The sequence below is a fragment of the Sylvia atricapilla genome, chromosome 7, assembly GCF_009819655.1.
Source record: "Sylvia atricapilla isolate bSylAtr1 chromosome 7, bSylAtr1.pri, whole genome shotgun sequence".
Lineage (NCBI taxonomy): Eukaryota > Metazoa > Chordata > Aves > Passeriformes > Sylviidae > Sylvia > Sylvia atricapilla.
Window position 1 is genome coordinate 36424586 of NC_089146.1, and position 22650 is coordinate 36447235.

The 22650-nt window shown below is 41.8% G+C and overlaps 1 protein-coding gene across 3 annotated transcripts in view; it reads left to right on the forward strand.

Annotated features, from left to right (window-relative positions):
* The window catches only part of MBD5 (methyl-CpG binding domain protein 5), a 110975-nt gene that overhangs the window by 38229 nt on the left and 50096 nt on the right, over positions 1 to 22650 (forward strand). For all 3 annotated transcript variants that reach the window (XM_066323188.1, XM_066323187.1, XM_066323189.1), the window contains exon 2: positions 6546 to 6647. The gene's annotated coding sequence lies outside the window, so the exon portion shown is untranslated. The remainder of the gene's footprint in view (positions 1 to 6545; positions 6648 to 22650) is intronic.

Consider the following 22650-nt stretch of genomic DNA (forward strand, 5'->3'; position numbering starts at 1 on the left):
TTCATTTTGGAGGAGAAGAATATTCCTTCAAACAACTGAGGCTCAACACTGTGCCATTTTTATTATTTTTTTTTTCCTTTTTAAAAGGAAGTCTCTGAAGAGATGTCAGTGTTTTATCTGCAGTGAAGTGTCCTCTTTTTCAAGTTTTGATTCCGTGTCATCATTTCTGATACCCAGCGTTTGAAAGCACAGGAGCATTAATTATTTTATAATAGTAAAAATGTCAGCATGCACTTGCCTCCAAACCTACCAAAAATAGAACTTTTAGCCCAACTCACCCCAATCTTGCAGGTTTTAAGCCAGAAATTCAAGCTTTATACCCACACTTGTCTAATTCAGGTTTTTTGGGTTTGGTTTTTTTTTTTTGAGCTTGAAGTTTAGAAAAATGAGAGTGTGGCATCAGTTGCCTGTGCAGATTTGTTACAGACACAGGCTGCCCTGGAGGCAGCAAACGCTGTCAGGGTGACAGCCACTGCCACAAACCAGAGGGGAATATTTTTGGAACCATCCAAACAGCAGAGGAAGAACATCCTGTTATAAACACACTGAGACTTTGCGTGGCTGGAAAAATATGATTCTCTCTTCTTCCTCAAACACACACACACACACACAAAAAACCCCCAAAAAATAAACCAAATAAACAAGGGAGTGTTCTCAACCTTCCATTCATTTTTTTTTTCATGCTTTTAGGAGAGCCCAGGCTCTTCCCAGGGTTGGAAGATGTCAGGAATTTTGTGTTTCTCCTTCCAACTGTGTCACCAGCATGGCAGGGGTTTGAGGAGGTCACTAAAACTCTCTGTGCCACCGCGGATTTTTGGGAGCAGAGCGAGGCTCTGTCACCTCCACGTGACTTGGGAAAGAGAATGACACTCAGGATATTTTGGGAGATGTTTGGGTGAATGGCAGTGGAGATGCATAGGGTTTTCTTTTATTATTTAGGAGTTATAAAGGGCCAAAATCCTGAATTTTTTTTCTCTTTTGTTGTTGTTGTTGGTTTGGTATTTTGGGTGGGCTTTTTTTCTTTTTTTTTTTTTTTTTTTTTTTTTGGTGGCTTTTTGTATTTTGGTTGATTTTTTTTGTTTGGTTTAGGTTTTTTTTTTGGGTGTGGGGTTTTTTGGTCTTTTTGTTGTTTTGGTTTTGTTGGGGTTTTTGTGGGGTGTTGTTTTGATTTTTTGTTTCTGTGGGGGGGTTTTTTGGGTGTTTTTTGGGGTGGGTTTTTTGGTGGTTTTTTTTGGTTGTTTTTTTTTGTTTAGTTGGGGTTTTTTGGTTGGGGGTTTTTTTTTGGGTTCTGAATTTTTTGTTTTTCTTTTTTGAGGTTGTTAAATTTGCTGCTGCATCACCTGAGAGGTGAGGGACGTTGAGTGGCCACTCGGTGGTTGTTTTAATGAGCCCCAGCGCAGAGAGCACTTGGGTGAAATATGAGTAAATCTCATTACTCTGACAGTGGTTGCCTGACTACAAAGAAAGTTTATATTTAGTAAACTACTCACTCCTGTGACCTAGTTTGCCGGGGATGATAATTTCCTTTAGCGTGGCACTGAGCTGACTTTTCCCTCTTCGATTTCCATGAATGAGGGACTCTTCCCATCTCTGCATTTCTGGGCTGCTCAGAGCAAGGAAAACTCTTGGAATTTAACTCAATCCTTGGAATTCCTTCCTAAAATCCCATCCAGTCCTGTCCTCTGGCAGTGGGATCCATTCCCTGTGTCCTGTCCCTCCAGCCCTTGTCCCCAGTCCCTCTGCAGCTCTCCTGGAGATCCTGGAATGTGCTGGAAGCTCTCCTTTCTCCAGCTGAACATTCCCAACTCTCCCACTCCACGCTCTGTTCTGTGCTACATTACTCTGTTCAGCTTTAAAGAGAGATTTGCTGCTAAAAAAAAAATATTTAGAAGTCATCCAGAAAGGAAGAAAATGGAGATATTTGTGTTTGGAAGATAAATGAGATTTCATTCTAATGGAGTTTGTGTGTCTTGTTGAGGGCTGGGGGAGTTATTTCTTTCAGAAATATTTTGGTTCTCAGAAATTTTGATAGCGCCGGGATTTTGCCTGGGGTAAAAAAATAAACTATCTGTTGTCTATATACATAGAGAAAACACTTTTTTTTCTTCTGTATACTTGCGTAGATCTGATACTTACCTCGAAAATGTGGGTTAGGCCTAAATATGGATATGTAGAGACAAGTTATGTGGTGCAGAATACAGCACAGCATCCCCAAAAAACTGCCCTTCCCAGAATACCATTCCATTTGTGAGATTGGTGAGTCCCTCCTACTTTTATTTAAAATATCTTTTTATTTTTGATGGTGGTTAGAAAATTCTGTTCCACTGGTGCCAATAAAATGGTAAATAACAGTTAAAAGAGGGCTGGAATTCTTCCTTAGGACAATCTTGGAGTAGACTCATCTGTCATGTGATCTCATTAGTCCTTGCTCGCTCATCTCTGACAAAAACAATCTGACCTGCTTTATTTATTTCTCACTTCAAACTATTAATTTAAAAGAAAGATCGAGGCAGCCTTTTCAGCATTATTGTGGGATTCAAAAAAGGAAAACACTCGTGTTTTCCTCCTCCTCCTTCTCCAGGGGTAGCATTTGGATCGTGCTGAGGGTTCTGAGCCTGGAGGAGAATCCAGCCCTGCTCCTGCCCTGCACCCCTCAGGTGTGAAAATACAAAGATCCCTTCGATGGTTTTCCAATCTGCTGCTCCTTTACATTTACCATTACAAAAAAAACCAAAAGAAAAGCAGGAAATATTTTCCTTGCTCTGTGTGCAGATCTTGTGTTATGCGTCGAAAATTTCTGCTGTTTCCTGCGTGCATTTATCTTGCCGTGGAATAATTTTCATGTGACTGGAAGGATTTTATTTTCTTTTTTCCTCACAAACAAGAAAAACACCTCCCAGAGGCAACAACTGCTGGAAATTGCAGAGCCTTTGGAGTGTTTCTGTGGTGGTGCATCCCAAATACTCCCTTATCTAACAGAAAATGATGGGAGATTTTGCACCTGTCTCAGCTGATGAGTTTCTTTTCATTCCTAAACATCTCTAGGAAGCTCAGGCATGTTTGTCACCCGTGAGATTGAGGAATTATTATGGAATCCTGGAGTGGGTTGGGTTGGAAAGGGCTTTAAAACCCATCCAGTGTCACCCCTGCCGTGTCCAGGGACAATTTCCACTGTCCCAGGTCGCTCCAAGCCCTGTCCACCCTGACCCTGGGACACTTCCAGGGATCCAGGGGCAGCCACAGCATCTCTGGAAAATCCATTCCATCTCCTCCCCAAATAAATTTTGATCTAGTGATGAAATTTTGAACATTTAATAATTCTTGTCGTGTATTCAGACAGTTCAGCTCTGTCAAAGTTGCTGCATGGGAATAAATTAACAAAAATTTATAGGAAGTTTCGTATCTCGGAAGATTCTAAATGTTGAGTTGTATCTAAAGAAATGTTTTGTCCCCAGTCCAGGAAGAAATTTAAAAAAAAAAAAAAAAAAAGAAATCAAAACAGATTCTTCCATTTGAGCAGAGACATATGTTTGGTGGGTTGGCACCAGACTAGGATGCAGAATCCTGTAGAACCAACTCTTCATACTCTGGGATATTTAGAGGAACAACATTCAAAATAAGGTGCTGGAGAATAGAAAAAAAAAGAGAAAAAATATTTTAAAAAGAAGAACAAGGAGCACCTGAAAGAGCAGCACAAAGGAATTCCAGGCACTTCTGGGCTGTGGTGAGCAGGAGCAGGGTGGTCAGGATCCACAGGGATCTCTTGGATGGGGCTTGGAGCAGCCTGGGATGGTGGGAGGTGTCCCTGCCCATGGCAAGGGGTGGATTGGGATGGGTTTGGGGTTTTCTTCCAACCCAACCCATTCTGGGATTCTGTGATGACTGAGTGAGGTCAGCCCGAGCTCCCACCCCTCTCTGCAGCCCTGCAGTGTTGGTGTAACACAGGAATTTCATTTCCCTCACCACAGCATTACCCTCTGGGCACCCAAACTTGAGAGGGGCTGAAAAACAATCAGCTTCATCAGACTTCAGCAATTTTGCTTGCAAGGAATTCCAGGCACTCCTGGCCTTTGCTGAGTGGGAAAAGGATGTTCAGGATCCACAGGGATCTCTTGGATGGGGCTTGGAGCAGCCTGGGACAGTGGGAGGTGTCCCTGTCCATGGCAGGGGTGGGACTGGATGGGCTTTGAGCTCCCTCCCAACCCAAACCAGGCTGGAATTCTGTGGAATTCTGTCTTTATTTGTGTGTCAAACGTTTCACAGGGATCAACACTGTGAATAACGTCCTGTGTTCTTCAACAGAAAGCATTTGAGTTCATCAATGAATTCCCATTAATTGGAGGTGAGGTCGTAGTGACTCCTCCTGGTCTGAGGGTGAAGATCATAAAATCATGTGAGATAAAAATGAAACACTGGGGTGCCATTCAGCAGAATTAACAAGTCCCAAGAAATTCAGCAGATTCCCTTGAAAGATGTGGTTAAACACAGAAGAAATTTCTTCCCAGTGCTGTGATGCTCCAAGCCCTTGGAGAAGGCTTAGAGGTTTTGAGAACAAAATTAATGATACCCTTACAATTATTGCAGTTGTTCTGTTGGAGAGTGATGATTAAATCTGATCAGAAATAACATCTGCAGTGGGAGCAGAGTTTAAATATCTGGATTGTGGCTGTGCAGTTCACAAAGAAAATAGAAAATATCATCTATTAACACAAAAGGCAACGTGAGAATGATTTATTTGTCAGGCAAAAAAAAAATTAAATGCAGATCTTTTCATGACACTGAAAAAAAATCTGGGGAGATGAGGAACTGAATGGGAAGTTTGAAGCAGGGTTGATAGAAAACCTCAACACCAAATTATGTGAACAAAGTCACTTTAAGGGAAGACTCAGAACCACTTTGGAGACCCCAAACAGGATTTGTTTAAAGTGGCACAGTGAAATATTGTCATCCCAGAGCTGCTCCATGTGCTGTGTTCTCCCTTTAAAATGCCATTTTTCACTCCAATTCCCAATCCATTCCCCAGTTTGCAGCAGGTCAGCTTTCCTCTTTGGAAAAAAAGATTCAAACTTCTGTGCTGAGCTCATTGAAGAAATCAGGTGTTGGATCCTGCCTTGGCTTCTGTACAGTTTATTCCTTGGGCTTTATGGGGTTAGAGACCAAATAAAGGACAAAACAAAGGACACCAAAGCCAACAGAGCTGTCACAAAATGGTGCTGCTTGGTGATCCCAAAGGTTTTTCCCAACCTGAACTACTGGTTCTAAGGGCTTTGGGCTGCACAAGGTGTGGATTTAGAGGTGATTGCTTTGGGTTTGGGGTTGGAAAAGCCCCCCAAGGTCATGGAGTGCAAGCTGTGACCATCCCCACCTTGTCACCAGAGCCCTGAGTGCCACCTCCTGGCCTGCCTTGGACCTCTTGGCTTGGCTTCTTCAGTGATCTTCTTCACCTCCTGTTTCACAGAAACTTCTCTGACTTCCAGGTCTTCCTTGAACCTTCAGTTATGAAAACAAAAAACCCTTTTATTCCGTTCCTCTCCTGCCCCTCAACCCCGCCCTGAAGCATATCTGGAAATTCCCCACTGATCTGCCGGGGCAGCAGCACCTGCAGTGCCTCCACAGCCTCTTTTTAGGATTTCACTGGCTCATTCCTTGTCTGGAATGTTTTCCCCAGGCTGATCCATCCATCCTCAGCTGGGCCTGGAGGTGCAGGGACAGCAAATTGCTTTTTCAGGTTTGCATGAGAAAGAGAGGGAACGTAATCGTGGGCAGTTTTATTTCAGACACCGATGTGAGTTATTTTCTCTAGGAGGATTTTACATTTTTAGTCTCCATGCAGGTATTCCATGATTTGCTGGTTTGTGGGAAAAGTTGGTTTGAAAGGTGTTTTTTCTCAGGTGGTGAAAAGTCAGGATGGTTTTCTTTTGCTTAGACTTGGCTTCCTCCATGGTTTTAAAAAGTCTAAACCAAGTGGAATTGACTGAGTAAAAAAAGGAAAATTGTTTACAAGACAAAAACTTTAGGAGCTGATGAGTTTTCTGGTGATTTAATTTTTTATATTTATCTTTCCATAGCTACAGTGCTGAGATATGAAAGCAGCACTAACCCATTATTCTCTAGAGTTATATTGTTGAATAATTTTATTTTTTAAAACCATAACTGGCATTTGTAGTGACCTTGTCTTAAAGTTACCTTTAATTTCAGTCTAGGGAAGTGATTTAACTTTTCATCATCTATTAGTGCTTACACTATGTCACATTTCAGTACTAATTTGTAATTTTATTTAATTGAAATTCGAGCTCACGGGATCCTTGCTGTTGTTATTTTGGCAGAGCAGTGAATTCCCCAAGTCAGGTGTATTTTTAAATATACTAATGCAGAGTAATTATCATATCCCTCAAGCAGATCAATCCCTTCCCATGTAGTGACTCTTTCTTTTGAACAGCAGCTCCTGAATCCGTGTATTGCATGAAATTGTGCATTTTTTAATAAATAAATCAGTCAGTCCTTGGCTCTCCTGGCTGATTTTGTGCTCTGGTGCTGTTCTGCAGATCCTTGCTGACGATGGTGGTCGCTGGAGGCAGCACTGTTGAAGATTATATCATTTACAGACAAGATCTCTGAAATCTGTTTCCTTCAGATTTACAGCAAAGGTAAAACTCAAATAATCCACGTGATGCGTTTGTCTCCAAGTAACAAGTTCATTTTTCACCTCCAAAATTGAACAGCAGCTGAAGTTGAAGGGTTTGACCACTCTTCCAACTTTTAACCTCTTTTTAAATTTATTTATGTGTTATTTATTAGTTTATTTTTTTTTCTGAAGTGAAAAGTAATATCTATGGAAAGGGCTCATTTTTTTCTCCTCCTTTTAGTTACAGGAATATCCTTCCTTCCTTCCTTAGCTTCTCTTTTTTATCCTGAAAAACTTAGTGTTTTTCTATCTTCTTCTTTTCTGGTGAGTGTTTTGACCTGCAGATCAGTTGCAATATTTTGGTGGTACTGATGAGGACCTAAAATCTAAAGAGTAATTAAGGATGGGGCTTATGCTTAAAAAGACAAAATTTGGGTGAAAAAGGGTAAAAACACGGTAAATCTCTTGAAAATTTTCTATAGAATTTTAGAAGTCTGACTTCTTTTAAATTAAATATTGAAAGCATCACTCTGATGTGTCCTATGCCCTTTATTTTCTCTGCTTGTGTTATTTATTATCAATAAATGATCCAAATAAATGTGAGGATATTCAGGAGAGTTTTGTTTATGGATCATTTTTTTTTCCTGTTCTGAAACTAACTCTGTATAACACCATAGGTAATATGGGACCTTTTCTCTTTTTTTTTTTTTCTATTTCTATTATGGAAATAGAGCTAATTTTCCCACTCATTATCTGCTGTTAATTTAATGTGTGGCAATATCTGAAATTTAGTGCTGATTATGGCAGTAGATTTTTGGTTAGCAGTACAGCTCATCTATGAGCAAACCAATTAAGACATCATTTCAGAATATAATTGAGCTCCTAATGGGGCCCTTGAATTCGCTGGGAATTTACATATTTGCTTTTCTTTGCTTTAGCAGAGAGGTCCAAAATGAGGCTCCGGCTTCAGTTTTGAACTTCTTGGAGGCACCAACTCGAGCTGAGGCTTTTCAAAGTGAAGCCTGTCAAATGCTCTTGAAAAAGGGCCTGGATAAACTCATGGATAAGCTCCTTAATTCTCAGAGCTGACCTTTGGGTGGCTCTTAGGAGGTGGGAATTTGAGGGATACAACCTCCACTGTTTTTAACATGCTGAGGCCCAGGTGATGCTCAGTTAAAACTGATTGAAATACAAAATTTGCTCAGTGTTTGTGATTAGTTGTCTTCTTTTAGTCAAATCAGGATCTGCTGGGCCAGGGCTCATTCTGCAGTTCTTTCTAATACATATATAATATATACATATATTGTATGTGCATACATAATATATACATAATCTCTATTTTCTAGCGGTGTCAGTAGAGAATTCTTGGAAGTCCTTTGTTGGCCCACACGAACTAAGTGTCTCATTTATGGAGTCTTTGAAACTTAAGGGGAAAAAAAGAAGGCAGTTCTCTTCCCTTTCCATTTTCCTTTAGTCTGGGGAATTTTTTTTTTGACCCTCAGAAAGAAGATTTTTTTCATTTAAAAGACCAACAGAGCTGAGAGAGGTTATTTATACCTCTGCCTTATTGAGGGGTTGGGTTTGTTTTGTTGTCACTGTTCCCTTCCAGGACAGACCTGTGCATATGTTTTCATCTGTTCTAAAATGGGAATCTACACCATTTGGAAAACCAAATGTTTTGGGGGAATAATTATCAAAGTCAGTGTTTGGGTTCTGAAAAAACCCTTTTTTTCTATGTGGAAAACTAGGGCAGGGAAAGTAATTTTCTCTGTAAGGTTCATGTTGTACTGGTTATTTCCTGAAAGTTTTAATATGTACATGTGGATAAACCTCAGGATGCTCCAGTGAAATCCAAGAAAACATTTAGTTCTCATTCTCAGAATCTTAACTTCAATTTTGTACTCTTTTTAAAATTTTTTTTTACCCCACAAAAGTGCTCACAGCTGTGCAGGTATTGCAGCCACTGCTGCTGGTCCATTTGATCTATTTTTAAAAGCAGGGGCTCTCTGGCTGGAATCCACATTCCTGGGTAGTCCAAGACTCCCAAACCTTCCTGACCCTGCCTCACCCACTCCAGACCTCGTGCATTATCTTTAATTATATGATAACATTGCTATTTTCCTCCATAGGAAACCCTTCCATTAAATAAATGGAATTTAACCAGCAATCTGCTGCCTTTAATTGTTCGATCCTTCCTTCCTCAGTGATGTTCAGGCCTTTCCCTGCAGATGGAATTCACAGTTTGCTTTTGTCATTTCTTGCACCTTTTAGTAAACGGGTTTTGGAGAATCCTACACTGGTTTGGGTTGGAAGGGAGATTGAAATTCATCCAGTTCCATGGCAGGGACTCCTTCCACCAGCCCAGGCTGCTCCAAGCTGCATCCAGCCTGGCCTTGGGCACTTCCAGGGATCCAGGAGCAGCCCCAGCAAATGTGGGAATCCCAGCCCAGGCAGGAATTCCCAATTCCCAATCCCCCAGGCAGCCCTGCCCTCTGGCAGTGGGATCCATTCCCTGTGTCCTGTCCCTCCAGCCCTTGTCCCCAGTCCCTCTGCAGCTCTCCTGGAGCCCCTTCAGGCCCTGCCAGGGGCTCTGAGCTCTGCCTGGAGCCTTCCCTTCTCCAGGGGAACATTCTCAGCTCTGCCTGGAGCCTTCCCTTCTCCAGGGGAACATTCCCAGCTCTGCCTGGAGCCTTCCCTTCTCCAGGGGAACATTCCCAGCTCTGCCTGGAGCCTTCCCTTCTCCAGGGAACATTCCCAGCCTGGCTCCAGAGGGGCTCCAGCCCTGGAGCAGCTCTGTGGCCTCCTCTGGACTCTCCAGCAGCTCCATGTTTTCCTTGTGTTGTTGAATCAATCAATCAATCCAGCATTAGTAAGACAGAAACCGGCTCTGCAGACCCGGGAGGAGGAGTGAGGTTTTTGAATCTGTGGATAATTGCAGTGTGGAGCTGGAAGGAGTTAGGTGTGAGCAGACACCTGCAGTGCCCTGTGCCATCCCCAGCTCCAGGCTGTGCTGTGTCTCAGACATTCCTGAGCCAGCTCCAGACTCCAGAGCTGCTGGAGCTGTTTCATTCCCGCACACACAGAGCCTTGGCCCTGCTCCCAGCTCTGGCATTCCCAAGCTTTGGGTTGGGGTTATCCTCAGGCACACAAAGGGAGCAGCTTTGGGTTCCAGCCCTTTTCTCCTCTTTTTCCTGAGTTGTCACTAAAAGCAAGGAGCTGGGTTGCCTTTTCTGAAGCCCTGATGTTTTGCTGAGAACAATCAATTTTCCCTCTCGCTCTCTCTTCTTTCCATATGAAAGGCTTGGAGTTTTGTGAAATCCCAAAGTGCTCTCTCTAAAGCAAGGTATAAACGAGTTCTACCTCCTTAAATTTAATAAAAGGAGACCTACTTCATTTGAATATTTTATTTTTTCCTACAGAAATTATTTAAAGGATTTGAGGTAAAAAAAAAACCCACCACATTTTCCTGATGTTTCTCATAATTATCACAACTTTTAGGAGCATTTTAGAGCCAAGTTTTCCAAGTACATTTGAAATGTAATAGATTTGATAAGTTCTACTCTGCCTGAGCAGGAATTTTTGTACCACTCCTGCCAAGTTTTTGCACAGAGCAAGGAGTTTGTTTTCCATGATCCCCTTTTCTCTTCCAGCTGCTCCTTCTGAAACTGAATTATGGGCTGGCGTTTTGAATTTTTCCTTGCACAGATATTGTAAATAAAACCAACTACAAAGGCTTTTCATTTTGAAAAATTGGAGCAGCAGGCACCCTGAACAAAAGGAAACGTTCCCAACATTTCTTTTATTGTAACCAAATTAATCAAGCTCAGGGATTTACTTGTAATTTCAAAGTTAAATGTTTAAGTAATGCAAAACTTTTCTGATCCTGCAGTGCCTCTCTCTTTAAAATTCATATCAAAATAGCAAAATTGTTCCAGCTAATTTTTTTTTAATAGTTAATTTTTCTTAGCAAAGCTGAAGATTGGCTTCCTACAACCCCAGGAACCTGGAGACCTCCAGAAAATTTTGAGGTTCTTGGGATATCTCCAGAAAATGTTGAGGGTTTGGATTATTTCAGGCTGTGGTATTAGAAAATGTTACATATCTCCATCCTCAGGTTTTCCTGAAATATCTAAAGAAATGTCTGTGAAGTAAAAGCCACATCTTTTTGCTGAAAGAGCTGCTGGTTTAAAATAACAGATAAGAGCTCTTGTCATTATTTATTAATTACAAATAATATTGAAAAGAAGAATGTATAGTGTAGTGCTTAAGATAAACCAGATTATTCTTTTCTTTTGAAACACCAAACCTTACTCAGATCATTGATTTTTAATAATTCCTTAAAAAAAAAAAAAAAAAAGCTCAAGGGCAGCAAATTTAAAATGTAGCTATTAATGAAAACCTAAAAACATTGAGCTTTTTTACATGAAGGTGGCCTGAAAGGTTGTGAAGGGATTCTTATTTTCATTTTGTGCTTCAGTTTTATTTTCTTTTCCCCTTCCTATCAGTTCACATCCTTGGAGGGCCACTGTCATGGTGAAAAATGTATTGAAATGCTTAAGGAAGGCATTATCATTTTTGAGATTCTCGACTGGCCTTTTCCTAGAAGGATCCCAGTCCAGGGAAAGGCTTGAAAATTAAAACCAGGGATGCTTTTAAAATCAAACACAGCAACTTTCTGAAGAAAAGGGCCTCTCTTCCTCTCCAAACCTGTGGTGATGCCCCACAGCTGCACACAAAAAAGGTTCTTTTTGCTTTTTACCACATTCCTGAGAGGTAAAGATTCTCCCCAAGGTGGGTCAGTAATTGCCACAGTTGGCTTTGGCTCGGCCTCCCACACTAAGTTTGGATCACTTCAAAGGATTCAGCACATTTCTTGGAGGTTTCCTCACAGAATCGTGGAATTATTTGGGTTGGAAAAGACCTTTAAGGTCACGGATCCAGCCATGAGCCCAGCCCAAACCCTGCCCTCAGTTCCTTGGTGCCATTCTGGGAGTGGGGCAAAAGCAGCTGAGCCCAGGAAAAGGGAGAACTCAAGTTTCTATTTAAAAACTCATCAAAAGGTAAACTATCTCCTCTTTTTTGATCACTCCTTAATCCAAGAACTAAAACTATTTAGGACACAGATCCCAGTGAATTTTCCATGGGAGCAGGAATCTATTTGAGGTGCTCTTAGTTTCCATACCACACAAATGGGGGTGTTCACTGGTGAATCTTTGTGTAATAAATGTTCATCAGGAAGTAGATCCAGGAGTGAATTCTTGTTTAATTCCTGTAATTGATAGTGAATAGTTCATCAGGAAGTAGATCCAGGAGTGAATTCTTGTTTAATTCCTGTCCCAACAAAGGAGCAGCAAAACCTGGCCACAGGTGCCCCTTCAATAAAAGGCAACAGAGGAAAATCATAAATATTATGGGTTGATAATGTAGATAATGTAAATATTGTATATTTTACCTCCCCCAGATAATTCTGACACCATTTTTTCATGCTACTAATTTTTATTTGGAAGTTTTTTAAAGGAAGTTTTACACCTTTACCAGTGCAGACATTTATGTTGGTTCAGGCCTATTAGATATATATATATTTTTTTTTCTTTCCTTAATTTTCTTTTTATGAGCAGCACAATTTCAGCATTTGAGTGGCAGCGAGTGACATTTGCAGAGGACAGATCCTGCAGGGAAATGAGCAGGTGACAGGAGGCACAATGGCACTCAGGGATAGTCTGACACGTGGGTGTTCTGACTGGAGGATCCTCTTTGTGTGCAATGAAGTTCTCATGGAGCAGCTTTCACTTGATATTGTATTCCCAGAGTATAAAATTCAGTATATCCCCATCACACACTGCCTTCAGCTGGGGCTCTTGACACCATTCCTGGGATCTTTCTACCTTAAAATGCCACTTAAAGTGCAAAAAGCTGAGTGAACTGCCTCGGGGTGTTGTATCAAAAATGAGATGCACATGCCTTGATCGGGTTAATATTCCTCCAGTTGATTGTGATCCTTGGAAAACAGTTTTTGGGAACTGGTGATGGGAGAGAAAGAGCTTTGTTCCTGTAAAGGGCACTTCAAAACTCACTGGAAACTCCAAAACTTTTATCTTCCAGTGAAGCAAGTGAGCAAATCGCTGACTCAGGTGAAGATACTTGAGAACAGTCAAGCCACATTGTCAATATTGGGCTGGTTTTTCCATCTCTCAGAGTTTCATTAAGGCTGTGGGTGGCCCTGTTCTGCAGCCCTGAGATCCTGTAAAATCCACCTCTTCTACAGTGTCTCCTCTTGGAAAACTTGAGGGTTTAAAAGTGAGCCAGGCACCTTCCTGAGCATGAGGGCACAAAATCTGGGAGTTCCCACCAAATTATTGTCCATAATTCCCTTGCTTTTTCTCTTTCTTAGTACTTTAAAAGCTTTTTTTTGCTAACGCCTTTTCAGTGGGAATTATGATTATGAACTAGTCCATACGTAAAACTGATTTTTCTCATTTCTCTTAAATTGCATTTCCTTGATGATCTAAAATCTAAAATGCATTCCAAGCTTTTAAAAATAGACCCACAGAAAGGGACAAGTCCCTGCTTTGAGACAGATGTTTCTGCAGGAGGGCCAATGCCCTCAGATTATCCTGATGGTCCCATCTAAACATATTTAAAATACAAAATTACACATTCTCCATGAATAGTTTTGATTTGGGCTGCAGGAATGTGCAGCTAAAATTCCAGTTCAAGATGGTTTTATAATTATGGAGGACCAGCCTGGCTGCAGCTGCAGGAACAGGGATAAGGACACGCTGATGAGACCAGAGCAGGAGATGGGAATCACACACCTGTTCCCTGGGAAAACAGACTCTGAGAGCTCGTGTTTAATGCCCAGAGTTACATTTGAGTGCTTCTGTTAAGAGGAGATCCATGAGAAAATCCTTTCAAACCAGGAATACTTGTTAGGAGACCTATCCTGGAGTGAAGATGGGAGCGGGGCCCTCACTGGGTTGTGTCTGACTCCTCTGGGTCTGCTCCCCGTAGGATTTCATCTCCTGCCCCACACAGCTCCTTTTTCTTTTCTAGGCATCCAAAGGAGAGTAAGGAATTGCTCTGGATGACTTTCCAGTTCCTAAAAGGGCTCCAGGAGTCCTGGAAAGAGACTGGGTACAAGGCAAGGAGCGACAGGACACAGGGAATGGTTCCCCACTGCCAGAGGGCAGGGCTGCCTGGGAGATTGGGAGTTGGGAATTCTGCCTGGGCTGGAATTCCCAGATTTGCTGTGGCTGCCCCTGGATCCCTGGAAGTGCCCAAGGCCAGGCTGGACAGGGCTTGGAGCAGCCTGGGCTGGTGGAAGGTGTTCTGCCCATGGCTGGGGTGGGATGGGATCCCTCCCCAAGCCCATCCCTCTGGGATTGTGTGGATTTAAGCCCCGAGTGCAGCCCAGTGAGTGTTCCCAGCCTCCTGCAGCTCCCAGGCTCTCACCTTTCACAGAGCCTGCTCGCAGCTCCCTGATCGTGTTTCAGAGCCTGGGGCTGACACTGAGCTCACCACAGCACCTAGAGAACTGTTTCCATATTAATCACCCTAATAGTAACAAATTGCATTTTGTTTAAAATTACTCCTCTTCTACCTCTCATCTGGATGATCTTAGAAATCTTCCCCAACTTCACTCATTCTGTGATCTGGACTGAGACATTTTCTATGTTTTATACATATTAAATCCTTCCTAATTGTATTTTTGCTTGTTGTTGGTGCAGTCCATTATTCCCTGTGCACCTCCCTTGGCTGTGTTTGTGCTTCAGCCTTTCCTTGCACTTCTTGCAGAAAGGAAAAATGATGCCAGTTGGGAAAAGTTTGTGCAAGGCATTTGTGTGGAAATGATCTCCCAACCAGGGAGCTGAGGAGCACAACCCAGTGTCCTGCTCTGCCTCTGTGGCATAAATTTGATTTATAAAGTGCTACGTTTGTAGCTGCGCTCCTGATGTGCCTTGGCTTTTTATCCCCTACATTACTGATAGACACAATGTGGTAGATTCTAAACAGACTTTTTTTCAGAAACTAAAACATTTGTGAAGGCAAGGCTTGTGCTGTCCCAAATAAATAGTTAAACAGTAAATTCTGAGGGAGATAAAATGGCATTGCTGTGTATTCAGAGCCTGCACTCCAGGTAGGGACTGAGAGAATTCCAGCACGGTCTGTCCTCTCCCATTGTGGAGAAATTCTGGAGGAAGAACTAAAACCAAGAAGTGATTTTTGTGTTCAGGTCAGGGGGATTACATTTCTGGCTGGAAGGAAAGAAGGGTCTGGCTTCCTCCTCTGTGATCAATCCCTAAATCCAGAAGGATGTAAGGAGCTGAAAGCAGTTTAGCCCCTCAGCCTGGGAAGTGAACTTGAAAAGTGGGATAAAGGCAAGGGGGGCAAGGATTACACACTCCCTTTCTTGTTGGAATAGCAGGGCTGTGCTCCTTAGAGCAAATTTTAGCTTAGATTCAAGTTCATGGAATATTTACAATAATGGGAATATTCACTGAAAAGGGAGGGGAAAAAACCCTCAAATCACAACATACAAAAGATCTGCTGGACTGACACAACAGTAAATTGTTTAGGTGGAAATAGAAATGTATAAAATAGGGATCTGGGATTGAACTGAATGTGATTTAGTGATGATAAAAAGGTGATTTTACAGCAGACAGATTGAGGATTGTCCAGCTGGAATTGCTGAATCCTGGAGTCCTGAGCTCAGAAAGCATTTCAGTTACATGCCCAAATCACAGAATCCCAAACACAGCTCTGTAATGACTGAATTTCATTGTTCCATTCCCGAATTTCAGTGCTCCATTCCTGAATTTCAGTGCTCCGTTCCTGCATTCTGGAAAGGCCTCTCATTCCAAATACCTGACCCTTCTGCTTTTCAAACATTTGGGTAACTCTGCATCGGGTTTTGCAGGATGAGCTGTAGGACAGAGGTGCCAGACCAGCTAAATTTCTTCTTCCCTGTCCTTGAACTCATCTAGAAACACTGTCAGTGCTGAGGCCATCCCTTTTGTTCATTTCCATGATTCTATAGCTCCAATAAAAGGGAAAAATAAAGATTTCGGAGGAGTATTGAAGATGTTTCTGATGAGGTTTTCTTGTGACGGTCTAGAGAAAATAAACATGAATTCTCCCATCAGTAGATCTTGCCGTGACATCTGCAACTTGATGATTTAAGTTTAACAAATTACTTAATTCAGGGTTTGGCCAATGAAAGTGAGTGGTGGGACAACCTGTGGCACATCTGGATTTGTCCAAATGGATCTTGAGTTTGTCCTTGTCCACAGCAGCTCAAGGCCTGACAGTAAAAGAAAATGAAATATTTCTGAAAGCTCAGAACGCTGAGTTGATGCTTTCAAGACTAGAAAGGGAAATAGTACAATAAACATAAAAAATAGAGCAAAACCTGATCTGTGCTTTTAAAGAAAATGCACTAAAATAGCTGAAAAACTGCAACACCTTCAAGGCATCCTTTGAACATTAGAAAAAATTGCATTTCATCTCCTTTTCACTCAAAGGCCTGGGCTTAATGTGGTTTCACATGCAAAGGTTGGTGATCTCCAGGGCCTGGATGCTTTTTCCTTTTGACATTTTTTAAGCACCTGATGAAGAATGGGAGGGCCTTAATTGGCTGCCTAATCAGGGTGATAAATTTGTGACAGCTTTCAGTAGGTGCCACATATGGTCCCTCTGTGTGGATTCTGACCAGAGTACAACACTGAAGGCCTTTGCAGGAACCACACTCTCTTCAGGTGTTGTTGTTTCAGTGGTTCACCAGAACCAGGCCAGAAACAGCTTTAGGGATTTGGGAGGTGGGAGCAGAGCTTTCCCCATGTCCCTGAATTCCCTCGGAGTCTCCCTGAGCTGTGCTGGGGCCTGGAGGCTGCCCAGGAGGTTTGGGAAGTTCTGTTTGGATGTTTGGGAGCAGGACACCAACGTGTGTTTTTATTCGCCATGGGCACTGGCAGGGTGTGGGCAGTGATTCCCAAAGCTTCCCGCCAGAGTCAGAATCAGGATCAGGATCAGAGTCATGAGGTTGGAAGACACCCCCAGGATCATCGAGTCCAACCCAACCCAAACCTCAACCAAACCACGGCACTGAGTGCCACATCCAATCTTTTCTTAAACACCTCCAGGGATGGTGACTCCTCCACCTCCTCAGGCAGACCATTCCAGTACTTTATTACCCTTTCTGTGAATGACTTTTCCCTGATATCCAGCCTCTATTTCCCTTGGCACAGCCTGAGGCTGTGTCCCCTCGCTCTGTCAGTGCTGCCTGGAGAAAGAGCCCAACCCCACCTGGGGACATCTTTCAGGGAATTGCAGGGAGTGATACAGTCACCTTGAGTCTCCTTTTCTCCAGGCTAAACAAGCCCAGCTCCCTGACAATCCCAGATTTTCATGGAATCATGGAATGGATTGGGTTGGAAAGAAAATTAAAGCTCATCCCATTGCATGGGCAGGGACAACTTCCGCTATCCCGGGTTTCTCCAGTCCCATCCAGCCTGGCCTTGGACACTCCCAGAGATCCAGGAGCAGCCACAACTTCCGGAAATTCCATCCCAGCCCCTCACCACTCTCACAGAGAAGATGCCAAGGCTCCTCACAGGTCTTTATCCAGGAGGAGTCATCCCTGAGGAAAACTCATACTCATGGGGTGGTTAACAACACCAGGATTTGCAGTATTCCAGAGAACACTTCCAGAAAAAAGTTTAGTAGCTGATTAACGCAATCACAATTAACTTTCCAGAAAGTTCCATGGCGTCTCTTGGAATGCACCTGAGCAGCAGTATCACTTTTTGCCTAAAAAATAGAAGAATGTGTTAAATTGTATCAATGTTACACCAAAAAGCTACCAAAAATAAATGGGATGCCTGTGCTTTTGTCCCTTCCAAAGAACAAAAACTAAACCTAGAGTTAAGTTCTATCCCTGGCACTTTATTAAATTTGAAGAGAGGAAAGAAAAGACATTGGCCTTGTTAGACTTTTCAGTGGTTTGAGAAAGAAAAAAGTCACTTTTTAATGGAAAGAGAAAATGAGCCTCGCTTGGAGTGCTGGAAGCCCAACAGTTAAAAATACAAGAAGTCTTTTACTATTGCAAATCCTGCTCAGTTAAAGGGAACATGGCAATTCTAAATCATCTCTCCTAGAAAATCAACACTGGTTTGAAATGTGTACAAACTGAAAACAGTCTATGCCAGAACTCCTTGTGCTAGTGCCAGCTAAAAGCAAGAAAGAAAGGAGAAAAAAAAATCAAATTGATGGGTTTCAAAGCTGATAATTGTGCTTGAGTGCTGTGGCTGTAAATCACTGAATGGCTTTTCCTTGGATACAACAGTCACTGCATGTAAATGTACACATGTTGCCTTTGCAAGAGTACAAAATACCTGAAATCCTCCATTCCAGTTATTAAAATACAACCTGATGCAACATTTCACCATTTGCCTTAACCTGAGCTGATTCCATGAATGTCAAATACCATCATGCTGAGAGAAATCAAAATTCATGCACAACATGATGGCAGAATGTGTGACCTTAACTTCAGAGCAGCACAACGTGTTAAATTATCTTGCCGTAGTTCCAAAAAGCTTCATGGATTAAGTTTTTTACAGTGTTACTCTTGAAGAGTGGGAAATTTTAAAAACAATTTTCAATTCTGTGTGAAGAGACGTCTCAGTTTGGCTCAGCTTCTCCAAAATCATCTCTCAAATCCCTGACTGTGCTCTGCAATGCTTTTGGACACAGAGAATCATGACTCTGAAGGTGTGTTGGATCTGTTCCTCGGGATGACTCCAAACCCCAGGTTATATCCATGGCTCTTCCCGAATCATCTCCTGTTGCTGATCACACAGAAATTGGAAAGGAAATGTTAAAACAAGCTTCTGTTCCTCTTTATTGGTTTTATGTCTTCTGTATTCAAAAAGAGCAGCCGGAAAATGGCGCTACAAAAATGGATTTTTATCAAACTTACTGGCAGAATTCATCCAGAGGTGCAGAAATTGTGCAGAACTGTACAGAAATTCATGGAATCACGGAATGGTTTGGGTTGGGAGGACATTAAAGCTCATCCCAATCCACCCCTGTCATGGGCAGGGACACCTCCCATTATCCCAGGCTGCTCCAAGCCCCATCCAGCCTGGCCTTGGACATTTCCAGGGATCCAGGGGCAGCCACAGCTTCTCTGGGCACGCTGTGCCAGGGCCTCCCCACCCTCCCAGCCAGGAATTCCTTCCTATTTTTTTTATTTGCAGCTTTGAGTTGGTTTGGGTTTTTTGTTGTTGTTGTTTTGCAAAGCCCAGGCTGCCATTCAGGGTGTGGTTGCAACAAATTTAGAGCTTGTTGTGGGTTTGAGGTTTGGACCGAGACAATTAATTCAATTAATAAAGCAAAAGGGATGTTTGTGCTGTCACATTAATTCTGCCACAAAATGACGTGGTTACATCAAATGGAGTGGAACAACGAAATAAAATATTTTAGTAAATAGGTGCAATAATAGCCCTTGATGATAATTTGAAGAATGGGAGAGTACAGTGTTATTTCAGGTGAATTCATATTTTCTGTATTTAACGTTTCTCTGGAGAAATAAACCAAAACCTGTCAGGGAGAAACTTTGGTTTAAGCTGCTCATTTTTATCTGCTGCCTAAAACACTTGAAGGTGCTGAGGAACAAACTTTTTTTACCCTCCTGTATTTCACCATCATGTTCTCAGTTGGGCTGACCTGCAGCACTAAAAGCCAAATTATTTGGTGTGTCCATTTAAAACATTCTGATGCGTGTTTTAGGATAAATTCTTACCTTGAGTAAATTTACAGCGCTTTGTAGTGAAGCCCTAGTATGCAAAATGAGCATCTGCCTGCATTAGTAAATTCTTAATTCTGGTGGTTTAGCAGAGGACATGTTTGTAGTTCAAAAAATAAATAATTCAGGAGCCTGTATCTGCCTTGTGTTGGCTCTTTGTAACCTTCTTGAGATTTACTAATTCAGTCCTTCCACTTGGTACCAGTTAACTGTTACCTGCAAGGACCTGAGTGGAGGAAAGACCTGGACACTGTTCCTTGAAGCTGCTAATGCAGAATATCAAGAATATCATCATAATAATATCAGATATAATAATAATAATATCAGATATAATAATAATAATATCAGAATATAATAATATATGTGCTATATTACATATATTATGAGGCCTCTAAATTAAAGTTTTGGATGGTGCCCTGGAGCAGGAAACTCAACTGATGTAAAATCTGATCACTAGTGATGTTAAAGGAGCCCCAATAGGTGCCCAGATCTCAGTTCATGGAAAATTAAAGATGCTCTTACTGGTTTTCAGGCTATCTTGATATTAAGGAGAAATAGTGAATTATCAAGGAATAATTCTTGTCCAAACAAAATGTTTCCATCTGTTCTCTGCAATTGAGGAGGAGCTAAAACAGGCATTTTCTGTGCTCTCCTGCCATTTACACAATGGCTTCGTTTCGTCTTGAAGTTCAAAACCACGTTTTGTTGGCATTCTCTAAGACTTTGGTTGCTCAGATGAAGGTCCTGCTCCTCACACGTGTTGATCACGTTCATCCAAAGAGAGGGTGAAAGAAGAATTCCAGTTTGAGGTTATTTTAAGTCCCAGTTTTGTAGTTCTGTTTAGGTTTGGTTGCCACTTTAGCGCATTCACACATTTCAACAAAGCAGATTGAGGTTTTCTCCCCTGGCACAGTGCTGCCATCCCTTAAAAGGGGCTGTTAAAATCCAACCAAGTTCCTTGTGTATGGAATTACTTCCAGCCTCGAACTTTTTGAAGGTGATGGAACTATTGAGATCCTTTAAATTTGGCTTGGTTTGGATCTGCTCAAAAAAACAGAGCCCAAAAATACTGAAATACAGGAGAGGCTGGTTGGAGGAGCAGCAGCTCACAGGGGTTGTAAGGTGAGGAAGAAGTTTCTGGGTGAAGCCATGTCTAGACTTTGTATTTCTGTTTCCTGGTGTGGAAGACACATCCCAGGACAGCTCCCAATACCTGGATAGATTCCCAGTGCCATGCCTGGTGTTCCTGCCCCTCAGGGTCCTGGCAGATCACATCCAACTGCCTGGACCTGGCACATCCAGCTTCTTACACATCACACCACGGCTGCTGCCCAGAGTTTGGGAAGAGTTCTCTCAGAGCTGCCAGGTGAACTCAGCTTTGCAGGAAGCTGAGGGATCCTCACTCTCAGCTCACCATTGGTGCTGGAGCACTTGGATGGAGTAGGAATCTTCTCAGGATCTGATTGTCCATCAAGTCCAATCTGGTGTCATTCTGGAGGAGTTTCAGGTTTGGGATCTGATTGCCCATCAATTCCAATCTGATTTCATTCTGGAGAATTTCTAGTTTGGGATCTGATTGTCCATCATTTCCAACCTGATGTTGTTCTGGAGGACCTTCAAATTTGGGATCTGATTGTTCATCAATTCCAATCCGATGTCATTCTGGAGGAGTTTGAAGTTTGGGATCTGATTGTCCATCATTTCCAACCTGATGTCGTTCTGGAGAATTTCAAGTTTGATATCTGATTGCCCATTGATTCCAATCTGATTTCATTCTGGAGGAGTTTCAGGTTTGGGATCTGATTGTCCGTCAAGTCCAATCTGATGTGATTCTGGAGGAATTTCAGGTTTTTCTCCCTGAACTGTCTTGGGCTCTCCTTGGGAGATGGAGTCTCTCATCCTGAAGCTCCCACTAACTCCTTCCTGCCAGACCTTTGAATTAGGGAAGTTTTGCAAGTACAGGAGAGGAAACAAAAGCTTCAGGGGTCAGAAACTTCATCTTTTATGCCTGAAGCCAGAAAGTGTAAAAAACAGGCTGAGAATGAAGGAACTGGGACACCTCAGTTGTGGTTTCTGGAAGGAGGAAAAATTCAGTCATTAAATTGACATTTAGCAGTTCACTGTTCTTAGAACCGTACAAAATTGTAAGGCTGTAGTGTTATTACACTTGTATTTTAATCGTGAAATTAATATTACTTCATTCTTCAGCTAACTTAAAGCAATTAAAATTGTTCAACTTCTTGTATGTTGGAAATTTCTTTAGCTTGAAAGGGTGGGTTTGGGGTTTTTTTTGGTTTTTTTTTGGTCATAGAGAAAACATTAATGAAAACTAAATTTTCATATAAAATCATAAAATAAAAAAGGAAATTTAGGTTTAACCAAGTTTTCTGTTGACTGCTACTAAAAATCCTGTTCTTGGATCCTTTTCTTGTGTGTGCTCTGCTGATGTGAAAATCCTCCCATTTACACTTTAAAAATCCAGAGTTTAGTTATTCTTGTTGTTGATTTGCTGTCAAACACCTTGCCACCTTTTAATCCTTGGTTTTACTGTGCTTTTCCCCAGTGACATTTGGTACATTTGTCATTAATGATATTTAATATTTCTCTTTGGCCTTAGTGCTGTTGTGATACGTATTTCTAAAAATCAGAGGGATATCTGATTATTTAGTCCCATTTACTTAGAAATACCTTAAAACCAGACTTAATAAAATCTCTCGAAGCTTTCTGAAAACTCACTCAATCCTTGGCTAAATTTTTATAGAATTTTGAGCTCTATTTCTGAATAAATAAGATGGCTATTTTTAAAATGATCAAACAGATTGAAATAGTAGGGCATTTTTATATAAATATAGACTCAGGAGTGATCCAGTGTGAATTATATTAAACTCAGTGGGAAACCATCCATTAACCTTAGCGAGAATAGAATCAGAATTCCAGAGACTGAATTCTGCTTTAGGAGCCCCGTGCCTGGGGATTATTCAAATACCTTCCTGATACTTGTATCAATGAATTGGACAATTAGTTGTACTAATTAGCTGCATCACTCTGAAAGAACTGCTCAGAGGAAGTGGAGTGACAACGACAGACAGAGGGAACATAGATGGATGGAGCTGGGATGAAATTCCTTCTCTTTCTCTGGAAATTTGGGGTTTCTCAGCCTTTCCAGTTCCAGGATAATTTCAGCTGGAGCCTGAATCCGGGGCAGAATCTGCTGGATGCTCCC